The following is a 24,152-nucleotide window of genomic DNA, read 5'->3' on the forward strand; positions in this document are numbered from 1 at the left end:
TTTGATGATAATGTGAAAATGTAACGGGTTTCGTCTAAAAATATGTCAGACTTTTCAAATATTTGACATCCAATAACCGAGGATTAATAAATAAATAAATAAATAATGTGCTCTAGTGGAGTCGTTAAACAAAACAAACTTTAATCTATAAGACGTTATTCCCTGCAATCTGCAGCGAGCATGACATCTAATAACTGGTCCACATATATTACAAGACAAGACAAGACAAGACAAGAATTTTATTCTCATAAACTGCACCGAGTGCAGTATGGAGAAAATATAAACAAAATAAGTTACAAAGTGTTTTCTGTTTTGGTAATGGACATACTATTTAAGTAATATTAACCCGGAAGACTGACCCTCTCAATGACAATTTGCAAATATTTACATAGTTTACACAAAAGTGATTTTTTAATTGTAGAAAATAACTGGTAAAAGGTAATTGCACTTGCTCTATTGGTATAGTAACTAGGTATATACACATTTCGATCAGTAGATAAAGACGTACATTTAAAAATATAGTGAAACTCATCACCAACATCAGTGTTGCACAAGTGACATATTCTGTTTTCTCTCTCAATATTAAACCATCTACCGGTTTCAATAGGAAGTCTGACATTTCCAGTTCTAAATTTACAAAGAATTCTAGCATTTTTTGTTGAGTTTCAACAAATAATTTTCTAATTTAAATTCATGCTTGAACATTCTGTAGTTAATACCTTTCGATGAGTCAAATTTATCACTATTCCATTTTTGTAAGTACTGGTCACATAGTATTCGTTTAACTGCATGAATGTCCATCATGTTCAGTGCTGAGTGGTTTAACCGAGAACAATCGGTCCCGTCCCTCGCGATCGGCGCTAAGTAGATTCAATGCATAACACGCTGCAAGTGTGTTAATCTGTAAACGAAAGAAAATTAAATAAATATACTGAGCACCAACTGAAACGCGAGTTTAGTTTAGCCGCTAAGTCGTATGGTTAACACGTTAATAATCAACATAATCATAGGCTACCATCCGGACATTCTTATCATTCCAAAGAATTGTGTAGGCCCTATATGCAAAAAAAAAAAAAAGACCCCCCCCCCCCCCCCCCCCCCCCCCCCCCCCAAAAAAAAAAAAAAAAAAAAAAAAACCCCACAAAAACACCCCCACACCCAACAACAACAAAAAACCTATTCAAGTAATTTAAATAAACTAGATGAAGAATTATCAAATGTTGGATATCAAATAGCCGGTGATAAATAAATCAATGTCGTTAAACAAAACAAACTTTAATTTTCAAACTGCAGTCAGTGTTTCCTCAGGGACCGGACGGACCCCGCACCGATCCCGCATCGACCCTGTGAATTTCTTTGCCGGGACCGTAAAAAGGTGTAGCCATTAAAAAATGGACCCACCTCTGTGATCAATTCGTACATGAAAGATTTATTCGCTGTTCTGTTTCAGACGTTTAACACATATTAATATAATTATATAGAATTAATAGATCAATGGATACACAACAGCGCCAAGAATAGTATATTAATAATAAAAAAATTACCGTTAAATGAATACCAATATTGTAATCAGCAAAAATGTCAATATTGCCAGCAGATTATTAGTATTACTGTTTTTACCAATAAATCAGCATTGCAGATATTACTCGTGAGCTAATATATTATTGCTGTTAATAATAGTAACATTTAATAATTCAACTACTGGCAGTATATCTGTATCACTAATGTTAAAAAGCAATCAATTTTATAATTTTAGTATCATGATTTCCGTGCTTATATCCACTAATGTTCAAGCACGCTGGCCTAGACACACACCTCAAGTATATGAGTTGGCTGCCCAGGATATAGAGGTTAATAGTTATTAATTTTGTTTGTGATTAGTGCGTATACATGTGAAGAAGTCATAAAACGCAAGTTCTATGTGGAAGCCGTTACCGGGTTGCGAACCCAACATCTGACAGTCCAGTATTATTCATGTAATAAGTAGTTCAGTATCACGGATACATGTATCCATTAAACATAAAATCAATATGAACGATATTAGAGATGTTTTACAACCACACAATTACTGTTACGGATGCCGATAGCTAATCATATAGGGCCGAATTTACAAAGCCTCTTTATGTCTTAAACGCGTGTACACCGGCCTCGGTGGCGTCATGGTTAGGCCATCGGTCTACAGGCTGGTAGGTACTGGGTTCGGATCCCAGTCGAGGCATGGGATTTTTAATCCAGATACCGACTCCAAACCCTGAGTGAGTGCTCCGCAAGGCTCAATGGGTAGGTGTAAACCACTTGCACCGACCAGTGATCCATAACTGGTTCAACAAAAGCCATGGTTTGTGCTATCCTGCCTGTGGGAAGCGCAAATAAAAGATCCCTTGCTGCTAATTGGAAAGAGTAGCCCATGTAATGGCGACAGCGGGTTTCCTCTCAAAAAATCTGTGTGCTCCATAACCATATGTCTGACGCCATATAACCGTAAATAAAATGTGTTGAGTGCGTCGTTAAATAAAACATTTCTTTCTTTCTAAACGCGTGTTACTACATACATTTATAATACTTAAACATTCGCGACCGGCCTCGGTGGCGTCGTGGTTAAGCCATCGGACACAAGGCTGGTAGGTACAGGGTTCGCAGTCCGGTAACGGCTCCCACCCAGAACGAGTTTTAGCGATTCAATGGGTAGGTGTAAGACCACTACACACTACACCCTCTTCTCTGTCAATAACCACTAACAATTAACAACTAACCCACTGCTCTGGACAGACATCCCAGATAGCTGAGGTGTGTGTGCCCTCGACAGCGTACTTGAACCTTAATTAGATATAAGCACGAAAATAAGTTGACACACACCACACTAAAGGGGAAATGGCGCATAGACCAACTTGCAAAAAGGGCAACTTAATGTGTGTTTTTTAATTTAAAAAATGTGGCACTTTAATTTATATAAGGGGGACGGGTCCTCTGGTCCCACCCCACCACATGGATCCGCCTCTGGGTATTGAACTCGCGATCGCCTGCAACTCAAACGGTCCACTTATGGCATGTAGTTTTTTTCAAAGTGTGTCTGTACTTGGCCAATAATATTAAATCTGGAATCCCGTAAGGCGACAGTCGCACACGTTCTGTTGTTGACTTAATGAGTAATTAGCGGTTGTTGTCAAACAAGTAGCTCCACTGTCCACGCGACTAGCTTGTTGACTGGAGTATGCACTCCTTGGCACTGACTGCTCCCCGAGTACAGACAGCCTAACAATAACCCACATCCCACAGAAAGTGTTACAACTTATAGTATAAATAACGCGCTGGACTAAAACCGCATCTTGCAGCTGTCAGCGCAAACAGTTTCCAATACGGATGCATCACGTCCGCGCCAGTATCGAGATGTGTACGGTATGGAGTGCAGTGATGTGCGTTATTTGTAAGTGCGATAAATAGACGTCTGCTTAAAAGTCATGTGGTCATTTGCATAAGAATCAAATATATATATACATGCATTCTAGTTCACACAATGCCATCTGACTGACCTACAAATTAATGTGTAATGTTTGTGTCTGCAAATGTGGAGTGTACGAGTCTATATTGTCTAATATATAATGTTAGCTTATTTCAAGTTGATTTTTTAAAGAGTTAAAGTTTGTTTTATTTAACGACACCTCTAGAGCACATTGATTTTTTAATTATCGGTTATTGGATGTCAAACATTTAGTCATTTTGATATACAGTCTTAGAAAGGAAACCCGCTACATGTTTCCATTAGTAGCAAGGGATCTTATATGTACACCATCCCACAGACAGGATAGCACATACCACAACTTTAATATACCAATCGGGCACTGGCTAGAACGAGAAATAACCCAATGGGCCCACCGACGGGCATTGATCCCAGACCGACCGCGCATAAGGCGAGCGGTTTACCACTGGGCTACGTCCCGCCCCAATTTTAAAGGGACTGTCCAGACTTTGCTGCCATTGTGTCATATTTACGACTAACAGATCCTTTTTCATGACTAAAATTACACATTAAAGATATTCTGGTTACAGTAGCAGTATAAACAAGGTGTTTATAATTGTACCAATGTTTGTAGTAGCTCTAACCAGATGTTACCTTCCAATAATTTCCGAAGTACGAAAGCATATATATTACTAAAAAAAATAAACAATGATTTCTACAAATATTAGCACACGACCGCAAACACATTGGATATACAAGCACTTGTATTATAAACAATTAAAATAATAATACTAATAATATGTACTATTTAGAAAGGTCACACACACACACACACACACACACACACACACACACACACACACACACACACAAACACCATTAGCATGTCCAGGGGCGAGCTCTAGTTCAGTCGGTAGAGCACTCGCTTGAGGTGCTTGGATCTTTGGATCGAATCTTCTTGGTGGACGCATTCTCTGACTGGGCTTTTTCTGTCTCATTCTGTGCCCCACAACTGGTATACCAATCGCCGTGGTACGTGCTGTCCTGTCTGTTGGGAAAGAAAGTGCCACAGAATTACTCAATCCTACTTGACGACAGATTCGACCTATAATTGTGGCAACGACTCCCAAAATATACCTTGTTTACTTACCACCCCTCTCCTAAATGGATTTTATATTGGGGGCACCCATATTGGTGTGTTTCTGTGTGTGTGTGTTTGTGTGTGTGTGTGTGTGTGTGTGTGTGTGTGTGTGTGTGTATGTGTGGTGGTGGTGATGGGGGGAGGGACAAACGCTGTGATTCGTAAATAAGTATGGGGTGACAGGCAAATAAAAAAGGTGTTGAAATAAAAAGCGCCATAATTGGCTTCTTTTCGATTAGCAGCAAAACAGATCTTTTATAGTCAGACAAAAATTACTTCTTACCTTGTATTTAGATTACAAAACTTAATTCAACAACAACAATAATGTAATAATACAGAAAGAAAAGGATTTATGACAGACTTTACAACTATTAAAAGACTATCATAAATATTTTTAAAGTTTTACCAAACATTTATATATTTTAAACCATAAATTTTGTACGTGTCTATATATATATATATATATATATATATATATATATATATATATATATATATATATATATATACACATATCTTTGGCAACTTTTGGCTGTAATTTTAATAATATTCGAGTGGCTTTGTACGCAGCAGCATCCCATTGGCACAATATTAGAATTACAACGTTTAGCACGTTCTAGTTGTATGTTTCCCTGTAGATCAGCTGTTAGCTGGTGGTGATCATTTAATGACTAATATTCTAAATATACATGCACATAACTAATGAGAAATTTCAGTATCTGATAGCAGCTGTCATCAAATCGATGAATTAGAATATTCATACATATATGCGTCGCACGTTATGCGCATTCAACTACAGATGCCATAAACAAAACAGTGGCTGTATTATGCATAACAATGACATTTCATTTTGCATTTTTAAATTGATGTTCGTGCTTAAATCCATCTAAGGTTCATCTACACGCCCCATCCTAGTGTATGGATTTTTATGTTCTACATGACTGTATACCAGATGATCCAGATGGAGATAAGGGGCTAGACATCTGAGGCTTCCAGAGTGTATGGCTCTACACGGGGGATGATTACCCGGCATGCACTGCATTTTCTGTGTACCCCGGGCTCGGGTGATACCGAGATAGGTCAGCTGACAGCAAGTGTGGAACAAAACATCTTTGTCTCTGTGTTAAAAATTTATGTTTGTTGTGTTTTTAAAAAAAAAGAAGAAAACGAATGGCTAATATATACATTTATGTACAATATATATGTATATATGTATGTATGTATGTATATGTATGTATTGATGTATGTGTATGTGTGTGTATGTGTATGTATGTATGTATGTATGTATGTATGTATGTATGTATGTATGTATGTGTGTGTGTGTGTGTGTGTGTATTTGTGTGTGTATGTGTGTATGTATGTGTGTATGTGTGTGTATGTATGTGTATGTATGTATGTATGTATGTATGTGTGTGTGTATGTATGTGTGTATGTATGTATGTATGTGTGTGTATGGTGTGTGTATGTATGTATGTATGTGTGTGTGTGTGTATGTGTGCATGTGTGTGTGTGTGTATGTATGTGTATGTATGTGTGTGTATGTATGTGTGTGTATGTGTGTGTATGTATGTATGTATGTATGTATGTATGTGTGTGTATGTATGTGTGTATGTATGTGTGTGTATGTATGTGTGTATTTATGTGTGTGTGTGTGTATGTATGTATGTATGTATGTGTGTGTATGTATGTGTGTGTGTATGTATGTATGTATGTGTGTGTATGTATGTGTCTATGTATGTATTGATGTATGAATATCTATATATTGTATGTGTGTCGAGGTTGACTATTACATACATAAATATTAACGCACTGGCGCAGGGGATAATTAAATCCTTTCTGGCCTCAAAAATTGTCCCATGCCGTTGCTGGGACTCGAACCTGTGGCACCGATTCGCCCGCAAATTGCAAGACTAACCACGATACGCTCTGAGCTATCGAAGCTTCCATAAAAAGGAAGTTTCTTTAACTCAACCATATGCATGGGGCCTACAATCTACGCGGTACCATGATGTACCAGTTTGGTTTGTTGTATTGCTATTATGTTAATATCCGAGCATTGCTTTAAATAGATATATATTGTATCACAGGAGGGCGCACGCCACAAAATCAAATCTCATAGATGATAATAGTAACACGTGGTTATAGCTGCTCCATGCAACCTATTATTCAACATATATAAACCACAAATATAAAGACAGTCATCAGACCCATATTTATGGGGGGGGGGGGGGGGGTCGGGGATTAAAGCCAGTCGGGCAATACACCAAATACCTAGTCGACCCCCCAACCCCGACCCATTCTAAATGCTGGCTACGGACCTGTTCATCGACTTCAGCGTTCAAGTAAATCAGAGATAATAGGGTGGTAGTGGTGGTAGTGGTGATAGTGGTGATGGTGTCATGTTGCTAGTTTAATATATAATAGGAAGCGTATTTTGCTATCCGAGTTTCGTGCATTTTTTAAATCCTAATTTTAATGGCATTCTGGACGTTTTAAAGTTACAGTGTCTGGTTACCATATAATAATATCATGCACAAATATGAAATACAAGTTCTACTGTACTTTTAACAAATTCGTGTGTGTTCGCTATGAACGAAGAACGTCAAAAGTATACGCTCGATTCGTCGCCTGTGCGGCCATTGCTCGGCAAAACACAAACGACAGCCTGTTGTCAATTTCAGAGGAGAGGACAATTAAGGCATTTGGCCTGGTATGCATATTCAACGATATATAATGCACATTATTGCTTAATATCAACACGTATAATCGTATAGTTAATTAATAAAACGGTTAAATGTGACGGCTATTATATATTTTTATCATAGCCCATTAGTATTTAGCGCTCGCTTGATGCGCGGTCGGTCTGGGATCAATCCCCATCGGTGGGCCCATTGGGCTATTTCACGTTCCAGCCAGTGCACCACGGCTGGTATATCAATGGTCGTGATATGTGTTATCCCGTGTGTGAGATGGTGCATATACAAGATCCCTTGCTAGAAATTAAAAAATGAAGCGGGTTTCCTCACTTAGGCTATATGTCAAAATTACCAAATGTTTGACATCCAGTAACCGATGATTAATAAATTAATGTGCTCTAGTGGTATCATTTGACAAAACAAACTTTTTAATTTAAGCAAAATAGTTTAGAACTTTTCTTGGAAACTCCTTCCCTCCCTTCACCTTATCTCACTCAGCCCAATCAGACGCACCAATTACTTTCTCTCTGTACTGCTTCGAGATAAGCGTTGTTCATAACATCCAGTGCAAAGGGGGGTAATATTAATTTTCTAAATAAGTAAACAAAAAGAACAACACAAATTTGCTTACAAAGTTGTTAATCGATTTCTATAAATATTATTGCTATTGTTATGATCATTATTTTTTTTTTTTATCACTATTATGATTATCATTATGTAATACGTGCATATATTTATGAACGTATATATAATTACGTAGACTGAGCGTATTAAAAATGTTCGTACTTACAGTAATAAATTCCGGCACATTTACCAGTGTGTAGTTTTGACGAGATAGACCACGAGACTTGTCACTGCTTAGAACAGACGTGGGTATAATTCGTTCACGCCGATTGAGTTCACAAAGTAGTACAGCCGAACCAGAATATATTAACCCTCAGTGTGCCAACTCAATATACTCACTGAAAATAGTTCCTGCATATTTGTGACAGCTATGGCCAGTGAGTATTTCGTCACAACAAATAATGATCTTTTTATTTTCGAAATAACAAGGTTAATGTTTTAAAAAATAAAATTGTTTAACGACACCACTAGAGAGCATTGACTTATTAATCATCGGCTATTGGATGTCAAACATTTGATAATTCTGACATATAGTCTTAGAGGGGAAACCCGCTACATTTTTCTATTAGTAACAAGGGATCTCTAATATGAACCATCCCATAGACAGGATAACACATGCCACGGTCTTTGATATACCAGTCGTAGTACACTGGCTAAAACGAGAAATAGCCCAATGGGCCCACCGACGGGGTCGATCCTAGACCAACTGCGCACAAAGCGAGCGCTTTACTACTGGGCTACGTCCCGTCCCTTCGACATAACAAATAGCATAGCATAATAAGAGTTTTTGTTATATTATTTATTATAATTTGTTAAACAAAGAAGAAAAAAGAAATATTAAACTACATCTCATAATATTTCAAATTCTTTGGCTATATTTGGTGGCTAACTTATGGTTATTTCAGTAATTAGTCTACATCGTAAGTGAGGAAACCCACTGCCTTTACACTAAAACATATTTCAAATATGCGCTTTCCCTATTAATAGATTGATTACCAAAATGCGCCCTTGTGCGGAAATCGTGATAAATAACTGGGAAACCATTTAATGACAACTTTGGAATTGACAATAGAAACAAAAGGTGTAATGAAATACTGCTCATATGGAACAAGACAAATTAATTCGGATATCTAAGACAGAAGAAAGAAAATGTTTTATTTAACGACGCACTCAACACATTTTATTTACGGTAATATGGCTTCAGACATATGGTTAAGGACCACACAGATATTGAGAGAGAAAACTCGTTGTCGCCACTCATAGGCTACTCTTTTCGATTAGTAGCAAGGAATATTTTATATGCACCATTCCACAGACATGATAGCATATACCACGGACTTTGATATACCAGTCGTGGTGCACTGGCTGGAACGAAACTAAGACAGAAAGACATATTAATGATTAGGAGCGGACCCGGAAGTGTCTGTGGTGTCACACCCACCCTGAACAATGCAAATGCCCTACTAGGCCTACAAATCTAGCTTAAGAGAATATTTCATCGGACATAATAAACATCATTTTTAAATCTTGTTTTAGGTCTGTTTTTGTTTAGTTTTTTGCGTTGTTGTTAGTAGGGTTTGTGGGTTTGTTTTGTTTACTACATCGCGTTTAACATTTAAAATTATTTTACAAAAATGAGTTGGGGAAAAAAACCCCCAAAACACCAGACAACAACAGACAACAATAACAAATAGAAATGAAACACATGGAGCAGATCGGAATTATTTTTACATGCTCATATACCACTTTGGTTTCGTGCATGTCGTCCCGGATCTCGTACCTGGAGATAGCCAGGGGCCCGATCCGGGACAAAAAAACCCATAGAGCTTCGTTTCCTTTGTATGTGATTACATAATGTTACATAATCTTACAATGTGCAACATCCAGTTTCCATTCTGAAATGCAATTATTCTTTGTGTTTTTGCAAAATATCATTATATATTAATTAAACTTTATTGTAACTGCAGAGTACTTCAATTAAATCAAACTTTATTGTAACTGCAGGGTACTTCAATTAAATCATTATTATTGTTATTAAATAACTTTCCGCTATTTCTGAATACAGCAATTTCATAATTATCAATATTGATATTCCGGTTAGTACTATATGTGTACAGAGTACCGAGCTACTCTTGAAGACCCTCTGATGACTCATCTACCGTCTCAGATAAAGTAAGGATTCCGTCTAGAATTAATCTTAATTTAAAAAAAAAAAACATTTTGATTTTAATACTGGTGTATTGGTAATGTATTGTGCTTTTACCCACTACACTTTACATTGTGGGTTTTTCTTTTTACATAATTATATAAGTTTTATTTTTATTGAATATTTATTTGATGGAAGTATGCAAACATTTACCCACACCCACCAACAATCATTTATATACATAAAAAATAAAAAGGGTGATAATATTCCACCTTGCACTCAACCGACATTAAAATCAAAGAAATCTAAAACCGAGATTCATTGACACACTTTAAAACTGTTTTTTTTTAAATCCCACTGCTCCCTTTCCATTTACTCCATTGAATTCCATCTCATTTCTTCCCGACCTGGCAACTCCTCCTATCTTTCAACTTCTTTCGCTGTCCACCTCCACATCCCAGTCCTTGTCTCACATTTTAAAACTTTCCTGTACACAGATTTTAAAGTATCACTATCTTTCAGTATTACCTGGTCGTGCTAATTTGTATTCAGGACTATTCAGCATTTATTTACAATTTTCCATAATCTATAAAGTAACAATACAAAATCATTTTATTTCACAGCATTATAGGGTGTATACTACCAAATCAAATCCCATAGACGACAATAGTAACATATGCGGCTAAAACTCCTACCTGCAACGTATCAACCGACATAAACGCCACGGATATAAATACTACCACCCCTTACACTTAAAGTGAATCAGAAAAAAATGGGGGTCAAGCTGCTCGTTTCTGAGATAACGGGTAGCGTCTATGACTACCCTAGTTTCGCACAAAATTTGAGTACTTTTTTTTACAGGTACCCCATACATGTTTCAAGCACAAGGCTACTTGACACATTGGTACTAGATGAAATAAAATTGCACATTTATTTTACCCAGATGAAACTATTATTTTTTACAACCAACACACTCACATTTATAACCAATCACAGGACTTGTGGTGTTCACTTCTCTATCAAAAGTTCGGTGCACCTCGAACTTTGACCCAGCCGGAAGTTATTTGGTATAGTACTACCTATACTGATAACATACATTTTTCAAAAAGTGTCCAGCTATGTGTCTTTATGACAACCAGGATCTGGTGTATTCTGACATAAACTGACAACCTCACTGAAAGTGTTGTTTCTACAGTGCAACCTAATATAATGTACACCTCAAAAAGCATATATATTGCATATAGTTTTGTACAAATGCAATATGTCATATTAAACAACAAAATGTTTTAAAATAAAACTCCTGAAGATATTTACTTTCAGTTGGGTGTGTGTACTCAGGTATATATGTAGAGACAACAAAGATAGTCAGAGTACCTCTACCCCTTTAAAGAATGCCATTAAAACACATGCACTTGATTGACCCCTAGACTATGAAGACCTTAACAGGCACATCAAAGAAATATCAGTATTAAAAAAATACACTGTCTGAGGAAGGAAACACAAACATGACTGTACCTGTATGAAGTAATGACTTAATGTCCTGAACATTAGTGTTGGGAGGAAATCCTGTATGCTAGGTGTGGGTGTCTTCAAGTTACCAGGTGTGGGAATTTCAAATCCATCGGCCATGCTGATTTTCATAATGAACCATCAAAACCATTGGCAGCCACCAATATTCCTGACCATATTTTATTTATAGCCTACTGTAGTTGGAGGTTTTAATAGTTGTGATATCTGGAATAATCATGCAGCTTTAACACATTTATTTTTGATTAATTACTGAAAAAAACTATTTTAAATGACAAAATTACCCGAACATTTATTTTCTTGCATTATTTTCTAATCCGGATGAATACAATATGTACATTAGATGTATTCCTACAATCTGTAATCCAGCATTTTATTTAGCTAGTAACATTAGGTAATACAGCTTTAACAATAAAATAAATTATCAACTTAATCCAAGGCAGATAATCAAATCTGAAAAAATTGGTTCTGAATCTAGTATAAACTCAAAATGCTTTTCATGAGAGCTAAGTGATTATTAAGAAACAAAAATGATCTGGAGATCTAAGTATATGTTTAACAACCTTATTGTTATGTACAAATAAGAACAGAAGGCACAATAGTGACAACAAATTTAATTATGTTTTTGGTAAAGTTTTTCTTCAAATTTACTTTAAATTTTGCATAAAACTACAAATTTGTCTAAAATATAACTTAGCACCCTATAAATATGTCAAAATGACAATAAAAATCAACTTCTTTACAAATTTGAGTTTTCAGAATTTCATACATAAAAAATTAACAATGTTAATGGAAACTAAAGACATTAACCCACTATTGGCACATGCTATTTTTAATATAAAAATAAATTGCTATTAAAATCTTAGTTCAGGTTGCCTATATATAATACCATATTTAAGAGCAGTTGTATATGGCAAGTCAAATACCATGTAAAAAGAAATTATTGAAATCTTTACAGTATGAATTATAGGCCAAAACCAACTTTTCTTCAGTGCTAACTTTGATTCAAACTCCATTCAGAGCCATGTACAGAGATTATTGTCAAGGTCAAGGTCATTGTGAACTTGCATGATCGAGTGATGGCTAATTAATCAACCAGTATAGTTTAATTAAATAAAATGACAAAATCATAATATTTTTTATTATGCACTGAATATGTGCTATAGGGTGTATACTACCAAATCAAATCCCATAGACGACAATAGTAACATATGCGGCTAAAACTCCTACCTGCAACGTATCAACCGACATAAACGCCACGGATATAAATACTACCACCCCTTACACTTAAAGTGAATCAGAAAAAAATGGGGGTCAAGCTGCTCGTTTCTGAGATAACGGGTAGCGTCTATGACTACCCTAGTTTCGCACAAAATTTGAGTACTTTTTTTTACAGGTACCCCATACATGTTTCAAGCACAAGGCTACTTGACACATTGGTACTAGATGAAATAAAATTGCACATTTATTTTACCCAGATGAAACTATTATTTTTTACAACCAACACACTCACATTTATAACCAATCACAGGACTTGTGGTGTTCACTTCTCTATCAAAAGTTCGGTGCACCTCGAACTTTGACCCAGCCGGAAGTTATTTGGTATAGTACTACCTATACTGATAACATACATTTTTCAAAAAGTGTCCAGCTATGTGTCTTTATGACAACCAGGATCTGGTGTATTCTGACATAAACTGACAACCTCACTGAAAGTGTTGTTTCTACAGTGCAACCTAATATAATGTACACCTCAAAAAGCATATATATTGCATATAGTTTTGTACAAATGCAATATGTCATATTAAACAACAAAATGTTTTAAAATAAAACTCCTGAAGATATTTACTTTCAGTTGGGTGTGTGTACTCAGGTATATATGTAGAGACAACAAAGATAGTCAGAGTACCTCTACCCCTTTAAAGAATGCCATTAAAACACATGCACTTGATTGACCCCTAGACTATGAAGACCTTAACAGGCACATCAAAGAAATATCAGTATTAAAAAAATACACTGTCTGAGGAAGGAAACACAAACATGACTGTACCTGTATGAAGTAATGACTTAATGTCCTGAACATTAGTGTTGGGAGGAAATCCTGTATGCTAGGTGTGGGTGTCTTCAAGTTACCAGGTGTGGGAATTTCAAATCCATCGGCCATGCTGATTTTCATAATGAACCATCAAAACCATTGGCAGCCACCAATATTCCTGACCATATTTTATTTATAGCCTACTGTAGTTGGAGGTTTTAATAGTTGTGATATCTGGAATAATCATGCAGCTTTAACACATTTATTTTTGATTAATTACTGAAAAAAACTATTTTAAATGACAAAATTACCCGAACATTTATTTTCTTGCATTATTTTCTAATCCGGATGAATACAATATGTACATTAGATGTATTCCTACAATCTGTAATCCAGCATTTTATTTAGCTAGTAACATTAGGTAATACAGCTTTAACAATAAAATAAATTATCAACTTAATCCAAGGCAGATAATCAAATCTGAAAAAATTGGTTCTGAATCTAGTATAAACTCAAAATGCTTTTCATGAGAGCTAAGTGATTATTAAGAAACAAAAATGATCTGGAGATCTAAGTATATGTTTAACAACCTTATTGTTATGTACAAATAAGAACAGAAGGCACAATAGTGACAACAAATTTAATTATGTTTTTGGTAAAGTTTTTCTTCAAATTTACTTTAAATTTTGCATAAAACTACAAATTTGTCTAAAATATAACTTAGCACCCTATAAATATGTCAAAATGACAATAAAAATCAACTTCTTTACAAATTTGAGTTTTCAGAATTTCATACATAAAAAATTAACAATGTTAATGGAAACTAAAGACATTAACCCACTATTGGCACATGCTATTTTTAATATAAAAATAAATTGCTATTAAAATCTTAGTTCAGGTTGCCTATATATAATACCATATTTAAGAGCAGTTGTATATGGCAAGTCAAATACCATGTTAAAAGAAATTATTGAAATCTTTACAGTATGAATTATAGGCCAAAACCAACTTTTCTTCAGTGCTAACTTTGATTCAAACTCCATTCAGAGCCATGTACAGAGATTATTGTCAAGGTCAAGGTCATTGTGAACTTGCATGATCGAGTGATGGCTAATTAATCAACCAGTATAGTTTAATTAAATAAAATGACAAAATCATAATATTTTTTATTATGCACTGAATATGTGCTATAGGGTGTATACTACCAAATCAAATCCCATAGACGACAATAGTAACATATGCGGCTAAAACTCCTACCTGCAACGTATCAACCGACATAAACGCCACGGATATAAATACTACCACCCCTTACACTTAAAGTGAATCAGAAAAAAATGGGGGTCAAGCTGCTCGTTTCTGAGATAACGGGTAGCGTCTATGACTACCCTAGTTTCGCACAAAATTTGAGTACTTTTTTTTACAGGTACCCCATACATGTTTCAAGCACAAGGCTACTTGACACATTGGTACTAGATGAAATAAAATTGCACATTTATTTTACCCAGATGAAACTATTATTTTTTACAACCAACACACTCACATTTATAACCAATCACAGGACTTGTGGTGTTCACTTCTCTATCAAAAGTTCGGTGCACCTCGAACTTTGACCCAGCCGGAAGTTATTTGGTATAGTACTATCTATAGTAATAACAGTTTGAAGTGAGTTGTGCCGCAGACAGGTTTTAAAATGTGCATCATGTCAGGTCAGGTCAGAGTGTTTAACATGCACATTCAGAACAAGCTGTTGTAGCGCACGCCTGTCCTGGACACAGGTGCCAGCCTGGGCCAGGTTCCCCAGTCCAGGACAGGAAAGAGATGTGATGCATCTGTTACAAAATTATTTTATATGACCCTTTCAATAGTATGGTGTGGCAGTCCTCTTTGTGGCGGTGCAAGAAGGATGAAATCGCCAGTAGAGTGGCTGTCCTCCTATAGACAAGGCACTAATTAGAGATTCATGGAACCCACTATTTTGCCAAATGACCATACAGTTTTGTTGTTCAGATTTATTTGAGGGGTTTGTGTGTGTGTTTTTGTGTATGTTTTTTGTTTGTTTTGGTCAGTTTGTTTTTGTTTTGTTTTTTGGATAGAAATTAGGTGAACACACAGCTGTTCTCTTGTCCTCTAGAAACAATGCGACAACATCTGTATTGACGGAGCTGCGTCATGATGTTGCAATTTGAGGTAACCTGTTGTTATAAGAGAGTATTTTGTATTTATCATAAACAGAACAACACGTGCTAATGCCTTTAATAAACCAGCCGTGGCGGGACGTAGTCCAGTGGTAAAGCGCCCGCTTGATGCGCGATCAGTCTGGGATCGATCCTCATCGGTGTACCTGGTTTGGGACAGAAACCAGTGCAGCACGACTGGTATATCAAAGGCCGTGATATGTGCTATCCTGTCTGCTGGATGGTGGAAATAAAAGATCCCTTGCTACTAATGGAAACAATTTAGCGATTTTCTCTAAGACTATGTCAGAATTACCAAATGTTTGGCATCCAATAGCCGATGATTAATAAATCAATGTGTTCTAGTGGTATCGTTGAAAAAACCTTTAGACTCTTAATAAACCAGTCGTGTATCATATTTACCACTTTACCAACGGCTTTTGTTCTTGTTTGTTTTGTTTTTTTAATGAATATTATAACAAAACTGTACGTATTTCAAATTATATACATGCAATTGTAAAGTATTTTAATATCATGTCAATAATTGTTTACCTTATACACATTTTATTTTGCCAAAAAATATACATTTTGTAGGCATACATACATATTTATAGATACAATAATATAGTGTGCACATTGCGGGGAATGGTAAGTAGCAATGGGTTACAATCGATTAAAGTCAATAATAAATAGGTATTACATGCATGGGCGTCGATCGGTTAGGGACAGGGGGGACGCGTCCCCCTCACTTTTCAACGCCGGGGAACAATCTATATAAATGCCCCCCCCCCCCACTTTTTCGTGTTTCGTTTAGCAAAAGCAACAACAACAACAACAACACCACCAACAACAGCAAAAAAAGGAAAAAAGCGACACACGACGTACTGTTTTTGGTCGATTTTAAAACATAGACAACTATTTTGTTAAACTGTCAGACAGCAACGTTTTGATGCAATTTTCTTGAATTAAAAGTTTAACCACTAATGTTTAGCTTTATGATTTTCATTCACATTCCTTTATCACACACACACACACTCACACTCACACACACACACACACACACACACACACACACACACCCCCCCCCCCCCCCCCCCCCCCCACATTTTTAAAGCCGGATTGACGCCCATGATTACATGTATAGGAATAATATACAGTATAATAACATGTCATGTATCAATGTTGTCTGTTCTATGCGTGGTAGCAGTTTCAAATACTTACACAATTTAATTAGCTGTTTTGTATTGTCGCTGGACAGCAGTTGCGTTAATTTAAATGTTGATGGTTTATTATAATAAAAAGGTTCAATATATTTATCTCTTAGGGTACTGTAGAAAGGACACACTAGAACAAAGAGATATTCATCTTCTACTACGTTCATATTGCACATACAAATTCTATTATTCCTGTCAATATTGTGGTATCTGCCCGTTTCTATAAAGAGATTATGGGAAGATAATCTATATTTTCAGGGCAATAGGTTTCTGAAGGCAAGGTTGTAGGCAATAATTATTAACAACGAATTTGTATAACAGACATTTTGGAGAATTGTTGAATACAGCAAACATAGATTGGATAAACTGATCAGTCATTCTCTGTTTGAATAGTGATATAAATGTGTTGCACTTTTCTACATTTTGATTATACCATATGTGACCAAAACCATTAGTGAGAAGCAGGTTTCGTATTTGACTAACCCAGTTAACAGAACGTGGTTTTCTTATGCACTAGTTATATTGGGTGGCATAACACTCTTTTAAAATACAGTTATTTGTATTCAACAAATTTATCCAATATTTAACAATACGAATGTTCCTACTTATGTACAAAGGTGATCTACCTAATTCAAAACAGACCATCATATTAGTAGTGCTCATTTTTACGCCAAAAATACGTTTATATAATTGTAAATGTAGGATAACGTGGCTATTTGCTTTGTTAAAAACCCAAACTTCACAGCCATAATTTAAAATACTGCTAACATATGTATCAAGCAGTGATAGTAATGGTTCTGTATTTTAAAAAATAGTTACTAGTTTTACCAAATAAGAGCAGCCATAGCTTTTCTAGCTTGGTTGTATATTACCTTCTGAGCGGTATTAATATTATTAATATTATTTCAGTAATAAAGACGTTAAAGAGAATGTGCCAGTCTGTGTTTCGGTCAACTAAGACAGATTCATGTGGCTGATGAGATAATTACGCTAGAGATTGGATTAACCTGCCGCAACAGACAGACGTTTATAAGATTAACCCATTTATCCCATGTTTCTCAGTTCGGTTTGTCCACCGAGACTATCTCATCCCCTCTGGGTGCAGCTGTCGCCGTGGTGTGTTTGTATAACCATATCTTATCATTGCCATAAATTACAAAAATGTACATAAATCTGCTGAAGTGTTATTTTGATTCACTAACCACTACCAATTAAGCACTAACCCACTGTCCTGGAGAGAGTCCAGATAGCTGAGGTGTGTGCCCAGGACAGCGAGCTTGAACCTTAATTGGATATAAGCACGATAATAATTATAAATATAATGAAATATTTTGGGTGGTGAAGTAGATAAGCCATCGGACTTAAGACTGGTTGGTACTGGGTTCGCAACCCGATACCGGCTTTCACCCAGAGTGAGTTTAGTGACTCAGTGGGTAGGTGTAAGGCCACTATACCAACTTCTTACTTTTCATTAACAAGTAATGATAAATCACTAACATTGTCCTGTACAGACATTCCAGATAGTTGTGGTGTGTGGACAGGACAGCGTTCTCGAACCTTAATTGGATACAAGTACGAAAACAACTAGAAATGAATGGATATTGTGTTTATGTGTGTCCGTCAAAGATCGGCATCTCGGTATGTAAGTATTACGTTATATGGATGAATTATATGTTTTTACATTTTACATATTCTGAAATCTTCGCTAACATTTCTATGAAACAAGTAAACATTCTTTAAAGTTAAAACTTCAGAAATGATAACAAAAAATTAAATAATTATTAGCAGTTAAAAACAAAGTTTTAGTCGAGTCAACCAACATAACGTAATCTAAGTGTCAAATACCACCACCCGAAGTTTATCAGAGGATTGGGGAGTCACTTGTTAATCTAAGTGTCAAATACCACCCGAAGTCTTATCAGAGGATTGGGGAGTCACTTGTTAATCTAAGTGTCAAATACCACCACCCGAAGTCTATCAGAGGATTGGGGAGTCACTTGTTAATCTAAGTTTTAAATACCACCACTCGAAGTCTATCAGAGGATTGGGGAGTCACTTGTTAATCTAAGTGTCAAATACCACCACCCGAAGTCTATCAGAGGATTGGGGAGTCACTTGTTAATCTAAGTGTCAAAAACCACCACCCGAAGTCTATCAGAGGATTGGGGAGTCACTTGTTAATGTAAGTGTCAAATACCACCACCCGAAGTCTATCGGAGGATTGGGGAGTCACTTGTTAATCTAAGTGTCAAATACCACCACCCGAAGTCTATCGGAGGATTGGGGAGTCACTTGTTAATCTAAGTGTTAAATACCACCACCCGAAGTCTATCAGAGGATTGGGGAGTCACTTGTTAATTTAAGTTTTAAATACCACCACTCGAAGTCTATCAGATGATTGGGGAGTCACTTGTTAATCTAAGTTTTATCACTTGTTGATCTAAGTTTTATCACTTGTTGATACTGTGGCCCAGGGGCCCAATTCACTAAACTTGCAACTTTGCGATTTCTCTGTACAATGTAAAAAGACATATAAATAAGGACGATGCGATTTCTCTGTACAATGTAAAAAGACATATAAATAAGGACGATGCGGTTTTGGTTATTTTAAGAGAGCTTAAAATAGCTTTGTGAATTAGTCCCAGGGCTCTATTTTACGAAGCGATCTCAGCACAAAGATCACCGTATGCATTTAAGGTGATCTTAGCACTGTGATCACTTCGTAAAACGGGGCCCTGGCCTGGTGCTTATAAAACTTTTAGAGTCTAGATTCGAGACTTTAATAAGAGTCTGAAATACTAATGTCATGACAACGACATACAAATTGTATGCGTGTGACGTCATTAGAGATTGAGTCTGGACTCTAAAAGTTTTATAAGCACGAGCCCTGGTCCTCAAACTTCGGATGGCCATATCTCCCTGGACCTCTGACGTCCGCCCCTACCCTATTAGATCATAATATATAAATAAACATTCGGCATTACATGTATGTCTCAAACATACTTAACATATAATTCAACAGCTTATAGAGTCCCTTTTTTTGGTAATGTTTATGTCAAATAAATTAATATTCATTAAAGTTGGGTAAACTGTGTGAAGATATGTTTAATATAAAAAATTGTACGTTTTATTTCCATTTGTTAATCAATATTTTCTTGTCAAATCCAAAATTACAACAAACACCACGTGCCTCTTCAATCAGGTACATAACGAATGTACAAACTGTGACCACTGACCAGTTCCCTTAATGGCATCTAATTAAAAACCTCTTACTTCTCCATTACAGTTCAACGTTTACACCACCATAAACACGAGCGTCGCGGATATATTGTACAGGTGCCAATAGGTCTGACAATAGCATACGAATCCTATCCGGACACAAACAATGTCAACAAATCAAATTAGCGTGTACAACAAATAGTCCCGTGTACATTAATATTTTCATTTCGGTGTTCCATAAACATAATACACCAAAAAAACTCTTCATTCCTACATAATGCGGGATGCTTTTAAACAAACCTTTACACAAAATGTTATACACTTCATTAAAGAGTGCAGCACCACTAAATACAATTTATTACCCACACGCAAATAACCTTTTAATGTCGAGTGGCAACGGCTTGCGCCGGGACGTTTAGAACAATGGCTGCTGACAACGCTGTAATGACAAGGTGCATACACAAAAATGTGAATGTCGTCGTCGACATAATAAAAAAAAAAATTGGATCCATGTTGTAGAATAATTGTCTATTAATATGATCAAAAGCGTCAGCTTGTGATTGGGCCGCGATATGCAACACGTGTGTCCACCATTGTTCGGGCGTATGGCGGAGGGATAGAAATACAACGTCCTACCCAGCCCGGGTTAGTGTCATTAGCGACAGCCACCTCTAGCACACAGCACCACGTGTCGGCGCAACTCGACGACTTTTGTTGGTTTTTTCCCAGCTAAAGACTTCTCGGGAAGCGGTGACCACGGACACTCCGGTGGTACTGGGTTGTCTTCTCCTGGCGGAGCGCGGGCCACTGCGACGCCGGACCAGATTGAGTGAGAGAGAATTACGTTAGATTTAAAAGTATGGGACGGCAGGTCACGTCCGCGGCGGGAGAGATGCACTACGCCGTCTCGCTGTTTGTTTTCTATGTTGAGACTATCAGAACCTGCACTGGACATTTAACTCACAGCCACGAATAGACCCATCTGCAGCTACCACGACGCAAGAATGTTTAGATTTCATATTTGTTGTCGCTCGTCTGCATATCAGTTTGGTCATTACACAGACTTAGAGGTGCACACTTATCCAAGTAAGTCTTTGAACAATGATTATATATATAGATATTTTTTAGTTTTAGTTTTAAATCATAATGAATATTAGTATGGTTTATTTTTAAGTATATTTATTTATTTAGTAAAATCACTCGAATTTAGAAGTGACTATTATTAAGTGAGTTTTCAAAGTAGGCCTAAGTCTTTAAATTAGATATCTATTTGTGATTTTAGTTTCAAATAATATTTTAATATTTTAGTTTTTAATAAACCAGTTAGTACTAGTATAAGTATAATTTATTTGTTACACTTTACATTATTTTCAAAAGTATATATGCTACTGATAATCGACGATAATTTTGAAAATGCATTTTTGTTTTGTACATGTATTAAAAATCATGGTGAATATTTGGATAAATATGTATGAAATATATCATTCATAGCGTGTTGTGTTCAAGGGTACGAGGAAATTTTTATTTATACCAAGACTATTCCAGGGCCGTAGCTAGGATTTTTTGTTTGGGGGTGGAAGGGTGGGGGCAACTGAGTAGTTAATAGTCTAAAACTCCTTAAACGGTTAAGAAGCTATAATTTTTTTCCGGATTTCCTTGCCCCCCCCCCCCCCCGCTAGCTACTGCCCTGTATTTTAAAATAAATTAAAATAAATACATTTAAAAAATTTAAATATATGATTATGTGAACATTAAATGTATTTCTACAACAGCATTTTTGATTTATATCTCGTAATGGTGTATCGTGGATAAATGTTTTGTTTTTTAAATGTTTAAAATGCAGTATCGAGTATCCATGAAACCTATAAAAAAATATATGACTAAAAGCTACAAATTATCTCATTGTTCTTTCTTTTACTGTAAGATGGGAACTATTCTTAAAGGAATAGTGTCACAGATTTAGGAACCTTATTTCTCTAAAAATGGATAATGAATGAAAATTACATTAATATTTGGAAACCAAATCTAGCTATCGCATCACCTTAACTGAACCACGATGGAGAGAAAGCCATGTCAAACCTCTTGGCAATATTAGTTTTTGAATTATAGACCATTGTAATAATTCATTTATTTTTACGAAATATCATTAATAAGTGGAGTATGGTGGCTACGTAGATGGTTAAATAAAGTACATTTAGAGACAAATCAAATTTATATATTTTCAGGTAATAATAGGTCAGTGGTCTGTGACAATATGCCTTTAACCCAGTGTTCTTCGGTGCTTCGCTTACAGAGCATTATGTGTGAAAGTGGTCTCTAGTCTATATTTAAGGGATTATCCTAAGTTTGCTGTATTGTAAGATGTTTTCGACTAATACAATTTTTAATAACTAGTAATACATATATATTATAATTTGTGTTAGAATGTTAGTGTCTGTATATTCAATGTGTTTCTGATCGTCCTAATATTTGTAGAAAAAAGTTTGTTTTGTTTAACGACACCACTAGAGCACATTGATATATTAATCATCGACTATTGGATGTCAGACATTTGGTAATTTTGACACATAGACTTAAAGAGGAAACCCGCTACATGTTTCCATTAGTAGCAAGGGATCTTTTATACGTACCATCCCACAGACAGAATATCACGTACCACAGCCTTTGATATGTCAGTCGTGATACACTGGCTGGAATGAGAAACAGCCCAATGCGCCCACCGACGGGTATCGATCCAAACCGATCGCGCACCAAGCGAGCGCTTTTCCACTGGGCTACATCCTGCTATGAATGTTTGTAGAAAGACAAAACTGGATTTGGTAACCCAGTACTTTCGTACGTAAACAAAAATTATATATATTAGAAATAAAATGTTTGACCTAGTGCAAACACTAGGACGATCAGAAACACGTTTACAGAGGCGGATCTGGGGGGAGGGGGGGAGGGGCAGGGGCCCGGGCCCCCATAAATCCTAAATGTTGCGTAGTTATAATTTTATGATATATTAATTTTCATTTTTTTACGATATTTTTTACCCCCCCCAAAAAAAAAATCCCTTGGCATTCCACCTCATGTAACTGCCCCCCCCCCCCCAAATGGATTTTCTGGATCCGCCAATGGGTTAATATATAGCCACTGATATTGTATTTAGAAAAAAGTATTTAACATGTAAACACAGGCGATAAAAAGTCTGTTAATCGACATCATATTAACAGCCCCTGCGCGTGCTGTAACCTCACCGTGGTGCAGGGGTGTAACATTCTCTTTGAGAATGGCCAATACAGCACAAATTGAAGTTTAGAGTAAAATTCAGTATCCGTATAATTCTGTGATATTTGTATTTGTATTTATGCACAGTTCTTTACACTGTTTTTGTTTAAACCTTGAATTTTTATATTGATGTTGATCATCACTTTATTTATTTGCATTACCATAGTTTGACACCCAATAGCCGATGTATTTTTCGTGCTGGGGTGTCGTTAAACATTCATTCATTCATTCATTCATTCATATTAACATTGACAGCAAACTCAGTATAGTTCCATTTCTGTATACAGTATTTTTTTAAACCAATACTATGATAACCTTTTAAAAGGGGGGTAAAAAAACCCAAAAACAATTTATTGATGAGCGACCAAAATTACTTTTGTTCGTTTTAATCCGTTTAGACAGTGAATGGCGACTGCACTTTACGTTTTTGCAACACAGAACCTGTTGCACGTCGGTTCGATTGGTCGACACAGCTGTTGAACAGTCAGGTGATTCACTTATCGCGCGTCTATCGATCCCTCCGCAGCATGGCGGCGTGAGCGGTGCAATTTCACTGGGTTTGTCACCCTTTGTGAATAAAACCCAGTCCCGGTGTATTCTGGGATGTTTCATGAGATAATAATGGCTATTTACGAACCAATAAACGTCC

At 36.2% G+C, this 24,152-nt stretch overlaps 1 long non-coding RNA gene across 2 annotated transcripts in view; it reads right to left on the reverse strand.

Moving 5' to 3' along the window:
* Nucleotides 1–228: 228 nt before the first annotated feature.
* The window catches only part of LOC121384006, a 52,404-nt gene continuing 28,480 nt past the window's right edge, over nt 229–24,152 (reverse strand). The window contains exons 1-3 of one of the 2 annotated variants that reach the window (XR_005959326.1): nt 8,085–8,394; nt 4,335–4,505; nt 229–901 (exon numbers count right to left, since the gene is read on the reverse strand). This is a non-coding gene — a long non-coding RNA (uncharacterized LOC121384006). Of the gene's footprint in view, nt 902–4,334; nt 4,506–8,084; nt 8,395–24,152 lie in introns of those variants that run through there. The other variant, XR_005959325.1, reaches the window with a different exon arrangement.

The sequence above is a fragment of the Gigantopelta aegis genome, chromosome 10 (genome assembly GCF_016097555.1).
Source record: "Gigantopelta aegis isolate Gae_Host chromosome 10, Gae_host_genome, whole genome shotgun sequence".
Taxonomy (NCBI): domain Eukaryota; kingdom Metazoa; phylum Mollusca; class Gastropoda; order Neomphalida; family Peltospiridae; genus Gigantopelta; species Gigantopelta aegis.